General features: G+C 37.0%; 1 protein-coding gene across 3 annotated transcripts in view; it reads left to right on the top strand.

The window, feature by feature from the left end:
- The window catches only part of pja2 (praja ring finger ubiquitin ligase 2), a 109,638-nt gene that overhangs the window by 41,809 nt on the left and 49,267 nt on the right, over nucleotides 1-18,562 (top strand). The gene's annotated exons all lie outside the window — the stretch shown is intronic.

Raw genomic sequence — 18,562 nt, 5'->3', positions numbered from 1 at the left:
AATATAAATGCTCATGAAACTCTTTATGCTGACATTCTTTAAATGAATGTAATTTCTATGTTTCCTTATTAGTTAACGCTTTATAAAAAGTCGCAAGATGGTTGTAATAGCTCAGTGCATAACAAATTATGAGTATGCGTGCTTACTTGTAAGAATGTGAAATGTATATTTTATACATACAAACATCTTGTGACACTGAAAACCGTAAGAGGAACGTTAAAAATAAGAGTTAAAAGAAAAAAAAGTACTTTTTTGCTGTAGTGAGTTAAGAAATGGGTGCTACTTGGTTACAATTTAGGACCTGAATTTCATTACTGAACTGTGGGAATTTCTTCCCAATGAAATTTAATGTTTTTTGGGGCAGCATGGGTTTTACACAGAAAGTAAATACATTACCATTATGGTCTTCCTGGACTTCAAATCAAATCAACATGATCATTGACATTTTGTGTGTTGATAAATGAGAAACTTGTACTGCTTAAAATAAAAAGCAACATTCAAAATCCAAACATGATTAAGATACATATACAGTGTATATCTTTTTTTTGATTATTAAGGGTAATTTTAATTTATAGCAGCTCATTTACAGAACCTCTTTAAAGCTGCTTTTATAAAACATTTCTCAAATCGGGTACATGAAGAAATTGTTTTGTCTGGTTTATGACATTTGCTGCTGTTCTAATTATATATGTATCAGTACAAACAGGAAATATTAGTCATTTAGCACTCAGTGAAATGTAATATTTAACACTAGAATTACCAGAGCCTACGAAAAAAATCGTAATTCCGTCCCACCTTAAATCACTTCTTAAATCCCTTCACACCTCTCCGCCAGCGTCCTTTGTCCTCTAAATGTGCTGATAAAGAGAAGCTAGGAGCAGCCGGCTATTCCATCCCCCCACCAATTTAGAACGTGCACGAACTTCTCTCCGCTCATGCCTTGACTGATTATCTGGGAGTGAAGTGGAGTTTTAGAGTGGAAATAATAGATCGTTATTTGGAACACACGCATTTCACGTCTGTTCCGTTTCTACAGTAATCTGTGTAAACACATTGTTAAAACAGAAACGTTTTTTATATTCTACTAGTAGATGAAAAAATTTAGGCATAAACTATATAATGTATGAAGCATGAAGTCCAAATATCAAAGAAACATTTTCACAAAAGATACAAATATAACACAACAATTGCACTTTTATTAAAAAATATAACTGCAGAAACAAAAAGCCGCCTTAACATGCGACATTGACACCCGTTTATTGTAACTGCCTCCGTGGTGCAATAGAATCAGTTCCCGCTTGGGAATCAAAAGGTCGTGAGTTTGATCCTGCACCACTCCGTTTTGAGAAGTAAACTGCTCTTAGTCTTACTATTTTTGAGTAAAAGCATACATTTGATTTCAGTCAGTAACAGCCGGTGCAATTTATGATCCTTGTAAAGGTTAGCTTTTTTTTTTTTTTAAATTCACTTTTCTTTCTCTCAGTCGCGTTCAGAATCAATCCATACAACCCCATCTGACACGGCTGTTTTCACTTAAAGACGCGCTATAGCTCTGCAGTGTACCACAATGCATACGAACGAACCCAAAAAAGGGTTCTGACACACAGACGCTGGTGAAGCTGCCTTCTTCGTATCTCACCGTCACTTGATTTTCTTTTTATTCAGTTTTATTGAGTTTTCCTGCCAGTCCCCGCATGTTGCTGTATGCTGTTTCTTTTGTACTCCAGGACATGCAGAGGAGAGAATGGTAAAGAGCAGTAACTTCGGCGCTATATGCAATCATCAGACACTCCCCATCTGCCCGTTGTTTTGTTATACTTTTACACCAACATATGTTCCTGTGTTTGAGCATGCTCAAAAAATACATGTGTAATGCCACGAAAAGTGCACGCAGACACTTCATTTCGCAAACAAAACAAGTGCACTTTTATTCAAGACTACCTGTTGTCACACACGTGCGCATGGGAACCAGCTGAAAGGGCCTAAACACTAGTAATTCTACGCCAGGCCAGCGGGTGGCGGAGTGTACTGACTTTCTCTCTCAGTCCCTTGCAGACCTTTCCCGGGAAATCCCGCCTGTTGCCGGCCCCAAGGATGATGTCACTTCCGGGCACAAGGACACCACTCCCAGTTCCGGCATAGATGACGTCACTTCCCTTCCAGCCCTTTAAAACTGCCATCTTGCCTCAGTACAGGCAGTTCTGTTCTGGACTCTGTAAATAGCACAATGTGCTTAGTTCAACTACTTTTGCAGCCGATTCAATTATACGGGTGGCTGCCCCAAATCTTTATGATGTCTCAGACTCATTCTTATCACACTGTATAACCGAAGAAAAAAGAAAGCAAGTTACAGTAGGCGATTTGATACGACAGCTTGCATGGTGCAATGCTAAGAAGTGCTGATTTCCATTCCGTGCTATATAAAATCATCACATTAAAATATTAACAGTTCCCACATACCCAACGACCGTCCTTCCTAAATTTACGACACGTGTACTTGTTGCAGTGTACACACCTCTCTGTGCTATGGTTCCTATTACACTGAATGAGCACCTGACACTGTACTTTCTTCCCTGGGGGAAGTTCCCACATCAGAGAATTTCCAGTTCCTGCATAAATTCACACCCGATTTGACGCTGTTCGTTTTCAAATAGTATTGCATTAGTGCGATGATATTTTCACATATACTGTCTCTTTTCTTTCAGGTGTGTAATAGAAACCACAGCATAGAGAGAAGTGTGTACATTGCTTCTTGCAGGAAAAGGCGATGGAAAAAGTGCACTTGAATAAAATACTTTTACACCAACATATGTTCCTGCGTTTGAGCAACACGGGCATATGGGGAGTGTCTGATGATTGCATATAGCGCCGAAGTTACTGCTCTTTACCATTCTGTCCTCTGCATGTCCTGGAGTACAAAAGAAACAGCATACAGCAACATGCGGGGACTGGCAGGAACACTCAATAAAACTGAATAAAAAGAAAATCAAGTGACGGTGAGATACGAAGAAGGCAGCTTCGCCAGCGTCTGTGTGTCAGAACTCTTTTTGGGGGGGCGGGCGTTAGTATGCGTCGTGGTACACTGCAGAGCTATAGCGCGTCTTTATTTGAAAACAGCCGTGTCAGATGGGGTTGTATGGATTGATTCTGAACGCGATTAAGAGAATGAAAAGTGAATTAAAAAAAAAAACCTTACAAGGATCATAAATTGAACCGGCTGTTACAGACTGAAATCAAATGTATGCTTTTACTCAAAAATAGTAAGATTAAGAGCAGTTTACTTCTCAAAACGGAGTGGTGCAGGATTGAGCTCGCGACCTTTTGATTCCCAGGCGGGAACTGATTCTAATGCACCACGGAGGCAGTTACAAGAAACAGGTGTTAATGTTGCATGTTAAGGCGGCTTTTTGTTTCTGCAGTTATATTTTTGAATAAAAGCGCAATTGTGTTATATTTGTATTTTTTGTGAAAATGTTTCTTTGATATTTGGACTTCAGGCTTCATACATTATATAATTTATGCCTACATTTTGTCATCTACTAGTAGAATATAAAAAACGTTTCTGTTTTAACAATGTGTTTACACAGATTACTGTAGAAATGGAACAGACATGAAATGCGTGTGTTCCAAATAACAATCTATTATTTCCACTCTGAAACTCCACTTCACTCCCAGATACTCGGTCAAGGCATGAGCTGAGAGAAGTTTGTGCACGTTCTAAATTGGTGGGGGGATGAAATAGCCGGCTGCTCCTAGCTTCTCTTTATCAGTACATTTAGAGGACAAAGGACGCTGGTGGAGAGGTGTGAAGGGATTTAAGAAGCAATTTTAAGGTGGGACGGAATTACGAGTTTTTTCGTACGCTCTGGTAATTCTAGTGTTAATGAGCAAGTCCCATCCATCCATCCATCCATCCATTCTCTTCCGCTTATCCGAGGTCGGGTCGCGGGGGCAGCAGCTTAAGCAGAGAGGCCCAGACTTCCCTTTTATTAAAAATCACAAAGCAGTGATTTTTAAGTCTTGCAGTTGTATCCTTGATTTTTATGTTCATCACGACTTTAAGCTTGCCTTGTATGAAGTGAAAACTTCTTATAAAGTTCGATTCATTATTTTTACAATTCCTGTAAAAACAGTGTCTGTGATCAGACATTTATTTTGTGTATGCCTGTGCACTCTTGGAAGAATTAGCTTTAGAAAATGACTGTTGTTACTTGTTATAATGTACTGCATATTTTAACCTTAATTTCAGTCACTACATGTGACTCCACAGTCATTTGATAAAATGTTTAATTTTTAGAAAAAGTTTTTTAAATTTCTGTCTGCGTGTTTGACAAAAAAAAATTGTGAAATTGATGCTAAACTTGTTTCCCCTTGTCATTTTAACAACCACGTAATTAACAAAAGAAGGTTTTGAAGTCTGAAAAGTTTTCTGTGGGTTAAAAGTAAGAAACATTGCCTTTTAAGTGTTTGGCAATACTGTACATCTCTTTTGGACCCATACATTTATCAGAAAATGGGGTTTTGATAGAAAATAAATGGTAGGGCAGGACTGCCTTTTGGAAATCCAGCTTGACTAAACAACCCATGATAAGACAAAATAACATTCTTTTAGAAAAAAGTTGTAATTCAGTGAGGTAAAATTTATCCAAGTTTAAGAAGAATAGACCGTACCTTGAGGTCTTAGATAAAGTCCTATTGCTGGCAGGTACAAAACAATGTGCATTGATAATGATGTCCTCCCTTCGGTCTCAGTGCTCTTCTACTGCCCAATTTGAAATGTAGTCTCCATATTGCATATTGGTGCTGTTTTTGGGTGACTTTCTCCGTTTCACTCCTCTTCCTAGTATCCCAAATAACCTGTTAGACTAGACTCTGTGAGATCAGATCAAACATCTGTGAGATAAGATGGGTGTAAAAGGGTTCTATTAATATGCTTCAAATGTAGAACATACTGTAGTGAATATGGCCCATCATCCTTGTCCTGGGCTTTTGCCACTTGTCAAGATTTCAGTAAGTTGGGTTTTAAGAAATAAATGAACCACCCATCTGAGGCACTGGAGGTGAACCACAGAGATTGAAAATTAAAGCATAAACAATTTAGCATAAATAATTGCAAAGAATCAACAATACTAATCCCCCCCACATCTCTTTTCCCACTTTGAGGTTTGACCCAAGATGTTGTCTAGTAATTTATATTTTAAGGTTGATTTTCCATATATTTTAAGTTTAAGAAGCTATAAAAGCTGGGAGTAAGTCAAACCCATTTCTAGTGAGAGTTTGACTCCGCCAGGGCTGCCCTTTGTCACCGATTCTGTTCATAACTTTTATGGACAGAATTTCTTGACACAGCCAGGGCGTTGAGGGGGTCTGGTTTGGTGGACTTAGGATTGGGTCACTGCTTTTTGTAGATGATGTTCTCCTGTTTGCTTCATCAGGCCGTGATATTCAGCTCTCTCCGGATCGGTTTGCAGCTGAGTGTGAAGTGGCTGGGATGGGAATCGGCACCTCCAAATCCGAGACCATGGTCCTTAGCCGAAAAAGGGTGGATTGCCCTCTCAGGGTTGGTAGCGAGATCCTGCACCAAGTGGAGGAGTTCAAGTATCTCTGTGTCTTGTTCACGAGTGAGGGAAGAATGGAGCGTGAGATCAATAGGTGGATCGATGCGGGCTCTGCATCGGTCTGTCGTGGTGAAAAAGGAGCAGAGCCGTAAGGCAAAGCTGTCAATTTACCAGTCAATCTATGTTCCTACCCTCACCTATGGTCATGAGCTATGAGTAGTGACCGAAAGAACGAGATCGTGAATACAAGCAGCTAAAATGAGTTTCCTCCGCAGGGTATCTGGGCCTTCCCTTAAAGATAAGGTGAGCGGCTCAGAGTAAAGCCGCTGTTCCTCTGCATCGAGAGGAGTCAGATGAGGTGGCTCGGGGATCTGAGCAGGATGCCTCCTGGACACCTCCCTGGTGAGGTGTTACGGGCACGTCCAACCAGGAGGAGGCCCCGGGGAAGACCCAGGACACCCTGAAGGGACTGTGTCTCCTGGCTGGCCTGGGAACGCCTTGGTATTCCCCCAGAAGAGCTAGAAGAAGTGGTCGAGGAGAGGGAAGCCTGGGCATCTCTGCTCAAGCTGCTGCCCCCGCGACCCGATCTCGGATAAGTGGAAGAAGATGGATAGATGGATGGAAAAGTTAATTTAAAGCAGATGAGTAAAACAAACACTGGCTGGCTGTATTCTGGAAGAACAGCAAAGCATTCCAAACGATACTAAGTATGGTCCTGAAAGGCTTAAGTGTAGAGCTCAGTCAAACATGCAGGCTTATCCATTTTTCTAGGTGTAAAAAGTATATAATGAAAACAGCAAAGACTGACAGTATGAAGTAAAATATGTATGGTTTTTCTTTTTTGCTTTTCTTCATATTACTAATTAGAAGTATTTTTTACAATACTGTTAAGTATAGGTTAGTGCCCACACAGTTGGACTTTAAATCACAAAGCTTAGAGTTCAGTTCCTACTCACTTTACTCCAGTTGAATGTGGAAAGAGTTGTAATCTTGGTCTACCCTCGTAATGGCTTTGAGATTGTATTGACTATAGAAAAAGATGGGTAAAATGCATTTCAATGAAGTCAGAATCCAACCGGCCCCGGTATCCTAGATTACTGGACCAAAAAACACTATTTAATTCATCATAGTGGTTACAAAAATATTGCTGTCACTGGGTTTATTTATTTATGTATTTTATTCATTTTTTTTTTTAAACTGATCTATATTTTACTGTCCCATATCTAGTGGTGATGTGGGAAAAAATTATGCTGTTGAACATTGCAGTACAGCATTGATAATTTGAGGAAAATCTGGATTTTTTTCTGATTTATTTTTTGCATTTGTTTTTGCCACTTTTGTTGGTATGAAAATCAGTGTAGCAGTGGAGACCTTTTGTTATGTGTCATTTCTTCGGAAGAAAACATTGATTATATTTCATAAATCCAAGCCTAACAAGATGCAATTCAACAGATTGTGTCTGCAACAATATTCCATACTAACAATCGTATCAAATGCTGTTTTGTCATGTAAAAACATTTACGAAAGGTATTTTAACTTCTAAGTTTCTTTTTGGTATTGGTGGACTAGTGAATACTGAATATTCATAAGTTATCCTTGATTTATTTTTACACCATACAGTACTTGCATATATGACATTCACTTATCACTCATTCTTATCACACACCACAAGGGCAGAGGCTACCTACCTCAGCATCAGTATCTCAACAGTGGCCAAGTTTGTCTATGACAGTATCAATACCTTAACAAGGGCCAGACAAACATTGAAGACATACTTCAACAAGGCTTTTTAATGGGGGGGATCACAAAGCTTAGGTTCTTCTTCCATTATGCCCCTATCTTTCTGTTTTCCTGGTCACTACCTTTTGAAAGTGCTACACAAGTAATGAATCACTCAAACAAGCACACTAAGGAAGATGACATCAATAAGCAAGGCAAGTTTAGTTAAGTTAACATTCAAACTTTTATCATTACTCATTACTTACATTTATTTGCAAAGAAAGCAGGCATAAATACTAGAAGTCAAAAATAGAACAAACATACCACCTGAACAATTTAAGCCATTGTTTTTGAAAGCAGGCTTTGCTTTGCTTCACTATAACTGAGAGAGAAATGTGTGTGTTAATTTCAACCGCTCATTCTTCTTACTACAGCTAAGGCATTCTTTAAAAGTGTCCACTGTTGTGCAGCCTTTTTCCTCCTCCTTCTTGGGGTGCATTTCAGATGACACAGCACTTTTGTCTTCAGACAGTATGGTGGTTTGATGTATCTTCAGTTCTCATTTTTCACATTAAAACTTGTGTGTCATCCCTGCGTTTTAAAAGCCTTATGTCATCTCCCTCTTCCAAAAACTGTATAGCCTCTGCATCACATTGGTATAAGTCCTTTATTATATACCGTAGCTTGATGGCTATTTTAGTAAATTTTATCAGTCAAAACTGAATGACAGAAAATGTATCTTCTTTCTCGATCTTCTGTCAGTCTGAATTTATTTTAACCTAATTATGATATAAATTCTTCAAATTCCCTATTTAACATCATCTTATAGGCATATAACCACTGATTAATGTACCTGAGCTTAAACATATATGCATCATAATAGGTAATAATAAAATTTCTTCCTAACATTTACATTTGTGTATCCTTCCCAGAATTCTTGTCTCATTTGCATCCCAGAATTATACACTCTCTTCAAATATATTGTTATTCCCATCAGTTTGTTTAGCTGATGGTTCAAAAGAAGAGCAGATCTTATAGACCCCTTTTCTAAAGTGGTGTCAAACCTGGCCCACAGTGTCTTCTAAAACTTTTACTTTAAATGAATGATCGGTCTCATGTAGGAGGTGGATTTCAATCGATCTGAGATATTTGCTACTAATACCGATTCAATGAAAAAAAGTCTTTTTTGATATTAATGACTGATAACAATATTGAAATGAAAAATGATGGTTAATCAGAAAATTCACATTTTTACCCAGGCCTAATGGAGAGAGCTTTTCTTGTCCTTGTAAATGTTCCCCACAACACTGAACACTTGCTCACTGGGCACTGCTAATCATTTTATCTGAGCAAAAAGAATCAGTGCTGGACGAGGTGCAGAATCCAGCGGACTAAAGTAACTAGTTCCTTTAATGTGTTTAAGCAGTCTGGAACAATTTTGTATGAGTTTCAAATATGCATACAAGCACGTGAAGTGTCCATGTTGCCACTTTTCTCTTTGATCATGTCCCTTTCTGTATGCAGAATGTCCTGTTTTTGTGGTTGGAGGTGTTTTCCAAGTGATGTCTCTGCAGAACACAGTTTAGTTTTCCCCATTAGTGTTTCATTCTTTGCTATTTGCTCCATAGGCAATGAAGCTACTTTTTTTTTTTAAGTAATAATGAAGCATTCAGGCGTATGTTAAGTACAAACTGGCATGTAAATAGCACTTAGAACTTTTAACCTACATTTGAATATATCATATAGGTTGACATCTGTATTATTAAGAGTATTTATTTATTGGTAGAGAACTACAGTCTAATGTGAGCTGGGTGATGTGGCAAAAAATATAAAACCTTAAGGACAATTTACTGTTTAAATATTTCACTTTCAATTTTTTTGTCAAGGAAAAAAAAACACACAAAATGAGGTTGTCCACCTTTTGCGAACTGGAAATGCAATATCTTTCCTAGAAATTTAAAAAACAATTTTATTGTAAGTGAGCAGCCTTCAAAGAAGTCAGAGTTTCAAAGAAAAAAATCATATTTTAAACTGACAAAAAGAAAAGATTGAAATAGCCAAAAGGACACAGACACTGGATGAGAGAGGACTGGAAAACCATATTATAGTCATCATTCCAAACTCCTCCTTTTTATGTTACGCATGACACTTGTATTTACCATAGTAAATACGGTAGTGGTGTACGGTATACAGTTACCTGACACAGCTAGCACTTCTTGCATTGCACAATGACCCATCATCCCTCTTGCCAGTTTCCTCGCTTTCATTCTCTCTTTTTTTTAAGATTTTATTATGTCTTCAGACTTCCAAGAGGGATATTCCCCCAATCCCTGCAATCATAAAAGAAGCCAATAAGTAGCTGATTAAACAGAGTGATAATGAAATAGATAGCCCTGGATTTACCATTAAGCAAATTAACACATGCTTCGGGTACCAAGGGAAATGGAGCACCACATAGCTTTTAAAAAAGTGGTAGAAAACTTTAAATATAAAGTTACATGTCCGCAGCAAAAATAATTATTTTTTTGCCTTTTGATGTTGAAAGCTATATGTCTTTAAAGTTAGAAAGCAGTGGATTTGCAGTCGTTTTGTTTCATACAATTTGTGTATTTATTAGAATATCTTTTTAGTAGGTTGTCCACAATCATTGATTTCTGTGGAAAGTGTGGGACAAGTGGGAATTTTTTTTTTTTTTTATTAGCCTGTATTGTTTGTTAGCCTCCTGCTAAGGCAGTTTTCAGTCAATGTTCAGTAGATGTACATTTTATTTGTATTTTATGTATCTTTTTTCATGTTCATAAAGATATTTTGAAAGGCAGTATTAAAGACTAGTTAGGTTTCCTTGTTTCTATTCACCAGGGAATCAAAGGAATTGGGGAAAAATGCTTCTTTGAATATTTTTGTCATTTTCTTTTATTTACTGTATAGTCATTTTCAGAGATTGTCTTTTTAATTGTATATGCAATATTTTTATTTCTTGTTTAGTTCTTGTTACTTTTATTTTGCATAATAAGATGTTTTAATTATAAATTTGATCAGCTGACTCAAATCATTCTTTTAAAACCCAACTTGAAATTCATTTATTCAGGAAGGCATTTAATTTATCCAGACATTCTGACCCTGTCTTTCAGTTTACCTGTCTTTTTCCAGGTGCCCGTGATGGTTTGCATTTGATACACAAATTAATTTATTTTTTCAGTGTTTTCTTGTAGTATTTGCTTGTTTATTATGGTTTATTGCCTGTTGCAATAATTACAATGATTTTAGAATATTTATTTTTATTTAGTGTTTTATGCAGTTATTTATCCAATATTGTGTCTTTTTTATGCTTTTACACTGGTGTTCATTTTGCAATTCTGTAAAGTGCTTTCAGCTTTAGAAGGGCACTGTATTAATAAAATATTACATTAGTTGATCAATAAGGTCCTTATAAAAATAAACTTTCATAGATTCTATAGAGGTTGAAATTTTATGCATGCATTTTCAAACTGAGACTTTTCAAACATTTTTCAGTTGTAGCCTTAATTTACATAATTTTTATAAAATCAAAATGAATTGTAGACGATCACAATGCTCTCCTTGTGCTGTCATTAACTGATACTTCTAGTGTGTCTTGTTTAGAAGATTTTTTCCAGCGTTCGTAATGATGTTGAAAATCAAAAAAAAGACAAATGAATAGTATTTATTCTACATCTGTATCATACTGCATCAATTTTAATATGATCAAAGCTTGCTAGGATTGATACCTAACAGTATAATTTTGTATAACATCTATCTGAAACATTTTTGCAAACTTGGGGAGTTTGTTTGTTTTATTAAGTATTTTCTGATATTATAATGATTGTTTCCAATAAAATGGTATTTTGAACTGATTCATGCAGTTTCTGGAGAACTAAGAAATGGAAAAGCAATTGTATATCTGATAATGAGAGCTTGCAGTAGTAGTGGTTTAGCCATAAAGTTACAGGTGAATTTGGCTTTTAGTGAGTGATATTGTACTTTAGGGAATGTAATTTCTGCAACTTTTACAAGCTTAAAATGTCAGCTGAACCCATGGGTTTAAGTTTGATTGCATTGCTTTTTTCTGAAATTGAAGGCCCTTGAGAACTGAATACCACTGCCTGCTATTTAATGCTCTGCTGATTTAGCACTGTGCTGACAAATTACCCCACAGCACCTGAACTAAGCGTGGCACTTTAAGATCACTGTAGTAGTGTAATAAGTAATTACTAAGATATGTTCTACATAGGCAGCTAAAGGGGAAAAAAGGGGGAAAAGCTTGCTTTTACCATTGGCCCATTTATAGCCATTTTCGAACAGCAATTAAATGTGGTGTGTTTTTTTTTTTTTTTTTTTTAGTTAGGTAAGGTGCTTGGATCAGAATGTTTCAGCATTGCCGGTTTAAGTTAGAAATACATATTAAGACTTGCTCCAGGGAAAGAGGTTTGAGGAGAAACGGGAAGGCATTCTTTAAAGATGAAAAATGCTGACATTTGAAGCTTTACATTCATTTTCTCACTCCACTGTGTATAGCATGCTCTCTGAAAACCTTTGATGCTCCAGAATATATGTGTGTTATTAATAGGTAAGAGCATGGCAAGCTTTTAGAAATCTTCACTTGTTTGATAATCTCCTATGTTGTTCATTTCTGTTTCAGTATAATACAGTACAAGCCATTTTGCATATGTATTCCCAAGTTTTTTGTTAATGGTCAGCAAATCAGGATGAACAGGATTAGAAATGAGTACATTAGAGGGTCAGTTCAAGTTGGACGGTTGGGAGACAGTCAGAGAGGCGAGATTGCATTGGTTTGGACATGTGCAGAGGAGAGATGCTGGGTATATTGGGAGAAGGGTGCTAAGGATAGAGCTGTCAGGGAAGAGGAAAAGAGGAAGGCCTAAGAAAAGGTTTATGGATGTGGTGAGAGGGGACATGCAGGTGATGGGTGTAAGAGGACAGAAAGATATGGAAGAAGATGATCTGCTGTGGCAACGCCTAACAGGAGCAGCCGAAAGAAGAAGAAGAAGAACAACAAGAAGACTAAGGGCATAAGCTTCTGCTTTGTAATCACATGGTTATAGTGGTCCATTGATTAAATCTTCATCTACATAAGAAGTGGTTGCTTTGAGAGTAGTAAATTGACTTTGCAGTTGTAAAAAAAAGTTATCGGATGTGAGGTTTTTACTTATTTTGAGATTAATTTATATTAAGTTGATTGCTCAGTGTTGGGTGTTGTCACCAGTGCTTAGAAGAGTTGCACATATTAATGTAAGGGTAATTTTAATATATACAAGCTTAAAAACTGTATATGATTACAAATGTTTTAGAGCCATGGAAGTCATCTCAAGGTAATTCAACACCTGTCCAGCCCACATTTATAATTTTTTCTTGCATATTCCATGCTTTACGATGTTTCCACTTACAAAACTTTGGTTATTAATAATTTAAATGAATCGATTTATTTATATTGGGCAACTTGGAAGCCAAAATAGTCACCACTATGTAGATATATAGATACATATTTCGTTGCAAATTTAACATTTGTATATTTGCTGTATTCCGCAAAGAAGTGTATCATTTTGCCTATCCTGCTAAAATGCATATTTGCTGTGCTTTGTGCATTGAATTAGTGCTGGGAGGTATGTCAGTTCATACCGAAAACCGTTTTTTATTTTTGTTATGATATGAATTTTTTTATACTGCAACACCGGTTTAAATAGCCTAAACAACATTTGGAATGTGGCACAGCAGGAAACTATTTAAAGGGGGACCTTTTTTCACTGCTACACCGCTAAACATGCATGCAACGGAGTACATGCGTTAGTGGAGGTATTGAGTGGTGAAAATGGACAGCGAACATTCAGAAACTGAAGCTGTAGCAGACGATAAAGTTGAACATGTTGATAAAAGAACTTTTGTCGAAAAAAGGAGCCGTGTTTGTTGTCTGTAAAAACTTTGATTTTAAAAGGTCGGTTGTGGACCAAACAACTATTTACTGCAAATGCTGTTGAGCTAAAGTTGTCGCCGGCAACACGAGCAATTTGCTGCACCACCTTAGCCGCAAACATGCTTTGGAGTACCATGAATGTATGGAACTAAGATTGGCACCCTCCATGTCCTCGGGTAAAACTGAAGAAGCTAGAGGACACTCGACTCGGGCGTCACTTGTAGACGTGTTTGCCAGAGGTACTGCCTATGACAGAAAAAGCAAGCGGTAGATCGAGATAACCAACGCCATTACAATCCATATAGCTAACGTGTCAGTGGACAGAGATTGTTAACATTAACAGAAAGTGTAGTTAGTTTACAAACATTTTTTACTATTTATTCCTTTCCTAAGACATGTTTAGTGTAATGCAACTTTTGACAAGCACCTCTGGGTATTTTACTAAGTCTAAATGCCTCTTTGGATGGTTGAAAATATGTTGTCAAAATTATAGTTGGTTGTTTGCAAAATTTGTTCATTAGAAATGTTCTATATTTTGACTGCAATTGTCATGCAATGTGATTTCTCCTCTTTATTAGTGCCACCCCCTTGAAAACTATCACTTTATGGGGCCATGCAAACCTGTATTAATACTTGTGTGCACATTAAAATGTTTTATAGTACAATGTACAATTCTCATGATGGTGAAATAGGTTATTCTTAGTCAGTCCACCATAGTAATTGCAGTGGAAAATGTGGTTAGCATCCACTCATGCATGGCAAAAAAATACAGTCGAATACTATGAAACCGGTATAATTTTGAAAAATACCGTGATATAGAATTTTGGTCATACCGCCCAGCATTACTTTGAATGACAAAAAATAAATTCTACAGTAAAATTTAAGGTAATCCATTAAAAGAAGTGTACTTTTCTGCTTTCCATACTTAGTCCCTTCCAACCTATAATATTGGGGTGTGGAACAGAATTTTGAAAGTCCTTATGGAGGTCACCATAGGAAAAAGTCTGGAAACACTACTTTAACCTATAGTAATGGTTACAGAAGACTGTACTTCTTTTCTGAAACTACTTGCATTTTATCGACTGACAGTGTAATATTGTCGGAGGCCATTGAAGGGGTGTACTACCTCAAGAATTCTACTGTTTTTCTTAAAGTAAAAGAAGAATCCAATTAGGTTTATCTTTTAGAAAAAAAATCGATCTTCAATTTTGTGTACATCCCTCACCCACTCATCATCTATGGTATTTAATATCAATTTTTCAAAGTATTGTATCAAAGTTAGGAATTTCAGTATTGTGGCCACCCTACTAGATGGCTAGCACTGCAAGGAGTCAATGTCGTGAGTGAGTAAGCTTATAAATTGCTTATCTCCCCCAAATCAGCCAGTCGCCGAAATAATTTGTCGTTTTGTCACATAATGTGTATAGCGGCCAGCAAACCAATAAAGTCCCACTCTGGTCATGAATAACAAGACAGCTCAATTATCAAAAGAATTCTAGTTTCTTTTGCTTTGCTGATTGGTGGATTAGGCTATGACTAAAATTGAATATGTACAAGCATCTATCCAGACGGGTGTCAGCAGTGATGGATACTATTGTAGGTAATTTTTGTACTACAGTATAGGGCTTTGTGAAATTGACAAAATCAAATCTTGATATATTTTGGCTGAAAGCAATATACAATATATATTTTTAGATATTTTTATGAATTGTGTAAAATTTTCTGTAGTAAGCCAAAGCCATACAAGATGTCACAAGAATTTATCAAAATAAAGGTTGAAATACATAAACAATGAATATACACTTCACGTATAGGTCCACAGTACCTAAAAGAACTAGTGTGTCTGCTTTCAGGTTAAGAACTTAATGTAAATAAATTGTTTAAATGTAAACCAAAAATGGCAGACCTAAGTTTTCTGAAAACGTACTTGAAATTATGTGAAATTTCAGCCTACGACACAGTTAAAATAAGTATAAAATAAATATTATCAAAGCAATATGAATAAATTATATTATTATTCTCTTACTTGCTCTCCATTGTTTTAACAAACTGTAGCCAATAACAAGTGCATTTAGGTTTTCCTTAACATAATATTGTAGACAACTGTGTAAACAATACTAACTTGAAAAACCGTCTATCTTGCACTGTAGTTTTTGCGGAAGTAGCCTTATCTAAGCATTTCATCTTGGCCGAAAGATTTTTACCTAGAAATACCAGCCTGTCAACCGTCTCAGGCTTCAAGGATGCCCTGTGACAACCGACAATTTTGCCACTGTAACTAAACACCCTCTTTGATGGCAAACTGGTGGCCGGAACACAAATGTGCCAAGTAGCTTAAAGTGGTGAAGATGACTGCATATTGCTTCCATCATGCAAGGGGATCTGCTTCGTGCTCCGCAGGCCCAACACTATGTAGTTGGACAGTTCATTCTTAGTTGTTTGCCTCTTTGATTCTGTGGGGCAGGTGGGAGTTGTTGTCTGCATGAAAAAGAATATAAAGAATTTTTTTTTTATTTTTAAGTGGTGCACTTATTGGCTGGTCTGCAGGCTTAGACACAGTGTTGATCACAGCTGAGTCAATTGTGCTGCAGCAGTTTTGCTCGGAGGCCAGTGATTCCATTTCCAGTATAGCTCTTGGCTTTAGTGCCTTGATCCTGTAAGATGCAATATAAGTGGATTTAAATTGTGATGCCATGTCCAAAAGGTCACCAGGTGATGGGCCAGCATACTTTTCAGGTAACCCACAATAGCAGATTTGCTAAGTACTCGGTCTCCTCCATGTGCCAGGATGGTAGTGTTGAAAAGTTGGAGCACTGGTTGGACATATGAAAGGCTGACATTGTCCTCCCCAGACAAAGCATCTATGTATTCCTGAATAGGTTTCAGAGCCTTCTGGACCACTTCAAGCACCTCATAATCTTGCCAGGTTGGGACAAGATGCCTGGATTTTTTGTTGGAGAACAGGACTTTTGAAAGTGCTGTCTCCTGTTCTATAACGCTCGATCATTTTCTGCTTTCATCCCCAGCATGTTGTCATCTCTGTGAAGAGCAGGCTGATCCAGCTGTATCTGAAGTTCAGCCAGCTCCCTTCTCCTCCTAAAGCTGTTGGAGAAGCTGCCGACATTTCTTTTGCATAAAGAAATTACCCGGGTCACTTGGTCATCATCCATACCATGTTCTGTAATAAACTTTTTAATATTTTGCATTTCTGTTGTTAATAAGCTCAGATAAGCCTAATGAAATCGGATTAACACATGGCTGTACATCAGGCATTCATTTAAATTTGTTACAATTTGAACTTGCATTTGTTTTTGTTATAACTTAATTTGTAAAACATTTAATTTTTGGAAAATAAAAAAATGTTTAGCCTAATGGCATTTTACATTTTATCCTAGAGCTAATTTAAACTGAAATAAGCAATGTGTTTCACTGACATAACTCACTGTAAAGTCAGGTAGTTTATAACTCACTTTTAATGTTTAATTCTGGCTTTGATAAATAAGCAGTTAATGTTAATTTTTTAAAACATGTAGTTACCATGCCAGATGAAGTTGATTCCCAAAGCACTGCATCCTTTGCCGCTTCAGCAATTGCACCTCTTTGAAAACATTGCTCCATTGTCAGCTGTAATAGCAATGAACTTCTTTTCTTTTCATTCAGTTTCCAATTTTTGAGGGTACCTTGCAGAGTTTCAGCTATGTACTCCCCAGTATGGTTTTCTTGTAAATGAATTGTTTGCAGTCACACACATTTAATCTTCCATTTTTCAATGAAATGAATAGTCACACTTAAATATGGCTTGCAGGTGCGGCTTGACCACATATCTGTTGTCAAAGCAAAATCTTTTAGTTTAGCAATCCGGTCGGTAATGGTATGTCTGTCTTGAATGTACATGTTAGGTAGCACTTCTCTTGCCTTAGTGATACTGCGCCACTGTGCACTTTTCATAAGAAAACAGGGATGGGGTTGCTAGCAAAACACAATAGTGAAGCTTGGAGCAGGCAGTGAGTGATAAGAAAAATGGCTTTCTGCAAGATTAAAGCAAAAGTTTATTTAAACTCTATACAAATGATACTGCCTCAATCCATAGCCCGCTCTATTCATGTCCCAGTATATTTTAAAATCTCGCTATATCGCCCAGCCCTACAACAGACATGCTAGGACAAAAATAATCCATTTTGAAATATCCTTGGAATTTGAAAGAACATGGCCCCTACAGTGAATTCCTTTTTAGCAGAATCCATACCCCATGAAGCATAATGCTTTATTATTTGATGTTAGGAAATAATGTCCTAGAATGATTCCTGGAATAAGATGGTGAATTACAGCAGACTTCTCTGAAAGTAGCTTAACAAAAGTGCAAGAACTGCAGAACACTTTGAAGTTGACATGAGCCAGCATTTCTGTCTTACACTTCTGATGCCTTGTTGAGCCTGTTATACAGTGAGTTTAGACTAGTTCCAGGGCACATACTAACTTTTAGGTAGGTATGTTTTAATATTGTTGCTACTTAGTATAACCTGGCAAAAATAAATTCTTTTCATGTACATCACCCACCACAGTCTGGAGATTCAGACACCCCATATTTGAATATATATCTGCACTTAAAAAGCAGTTCAAGCACAATGATGTCTCATTTATGTTATTCTGTGGCCACATTGCTTCCAGAATATGTTTGCTAGCAAATATAAGAATATACATGGTGCCTTCTTCAAACGTACTGCATACAAATTCAGTGAAAATAGCACTTCCCACTATCCTATGCAATTATTCCTTTATACAAAGTAGTGTTGCAAGTCATGAGGTGGATGGATGGATGGATGTATGTTCCATGATAATTACAACAGAATTATGTTTTAAAACTCCTACGGATATCGGCACACGCGTACAGATGACATTTAAAGTAAGACATACCACAGCCCTGAACACCTTAAACTGATGGAATGGCTTTTAAATGGTGTCAAATGCTAACAGAAGGAATTACAGATGTTTCTAGATGTCATTTGCATCTGCAGAATCAAATCCCCCACATAGAAGATACAGCATGAAATAGAAAATATACAAAATATAAGTGCTTATCAAATCACCTGCCACCACAGTTAGCATCACTAACTTACGTGGTTGTCCTATCCTAAAGCATCATTCCTTTAAGGACTATTTGCTTCTTTATTGTCCTTTCTTGGAGAATGAAAAACCATTTTTAATGGCTAAGAGCCTTTACTTCTGCTTTTGTATTGTGTATATAATTTATAATTATAAACTATGTGATATGGGCTCTTATACTCTAGTCATATCACAGTGGTTACTCGTGCTACAAAAATTATTCAGATGGTCGTAC

Source organism: Polypterus senegalus, chromosome 7, assembly GCF_016835505.1.
Source record: "Polypterus senegalus isolate Bchr_013 chromosome 7, ASM1683550v1, whole genome shotgun sequence".
NCBI classification, from domain to species: Eukaryota; Metazoa; Chordata; class Cladistia; order Polypteriformes; family Polypteridae; genus Polypterus; species Polypterus senegalus.
Note: the sequence above shows the minus strand (reverse complement) of the source record. Positions and strands in the feature narration are given on the sequence as shown.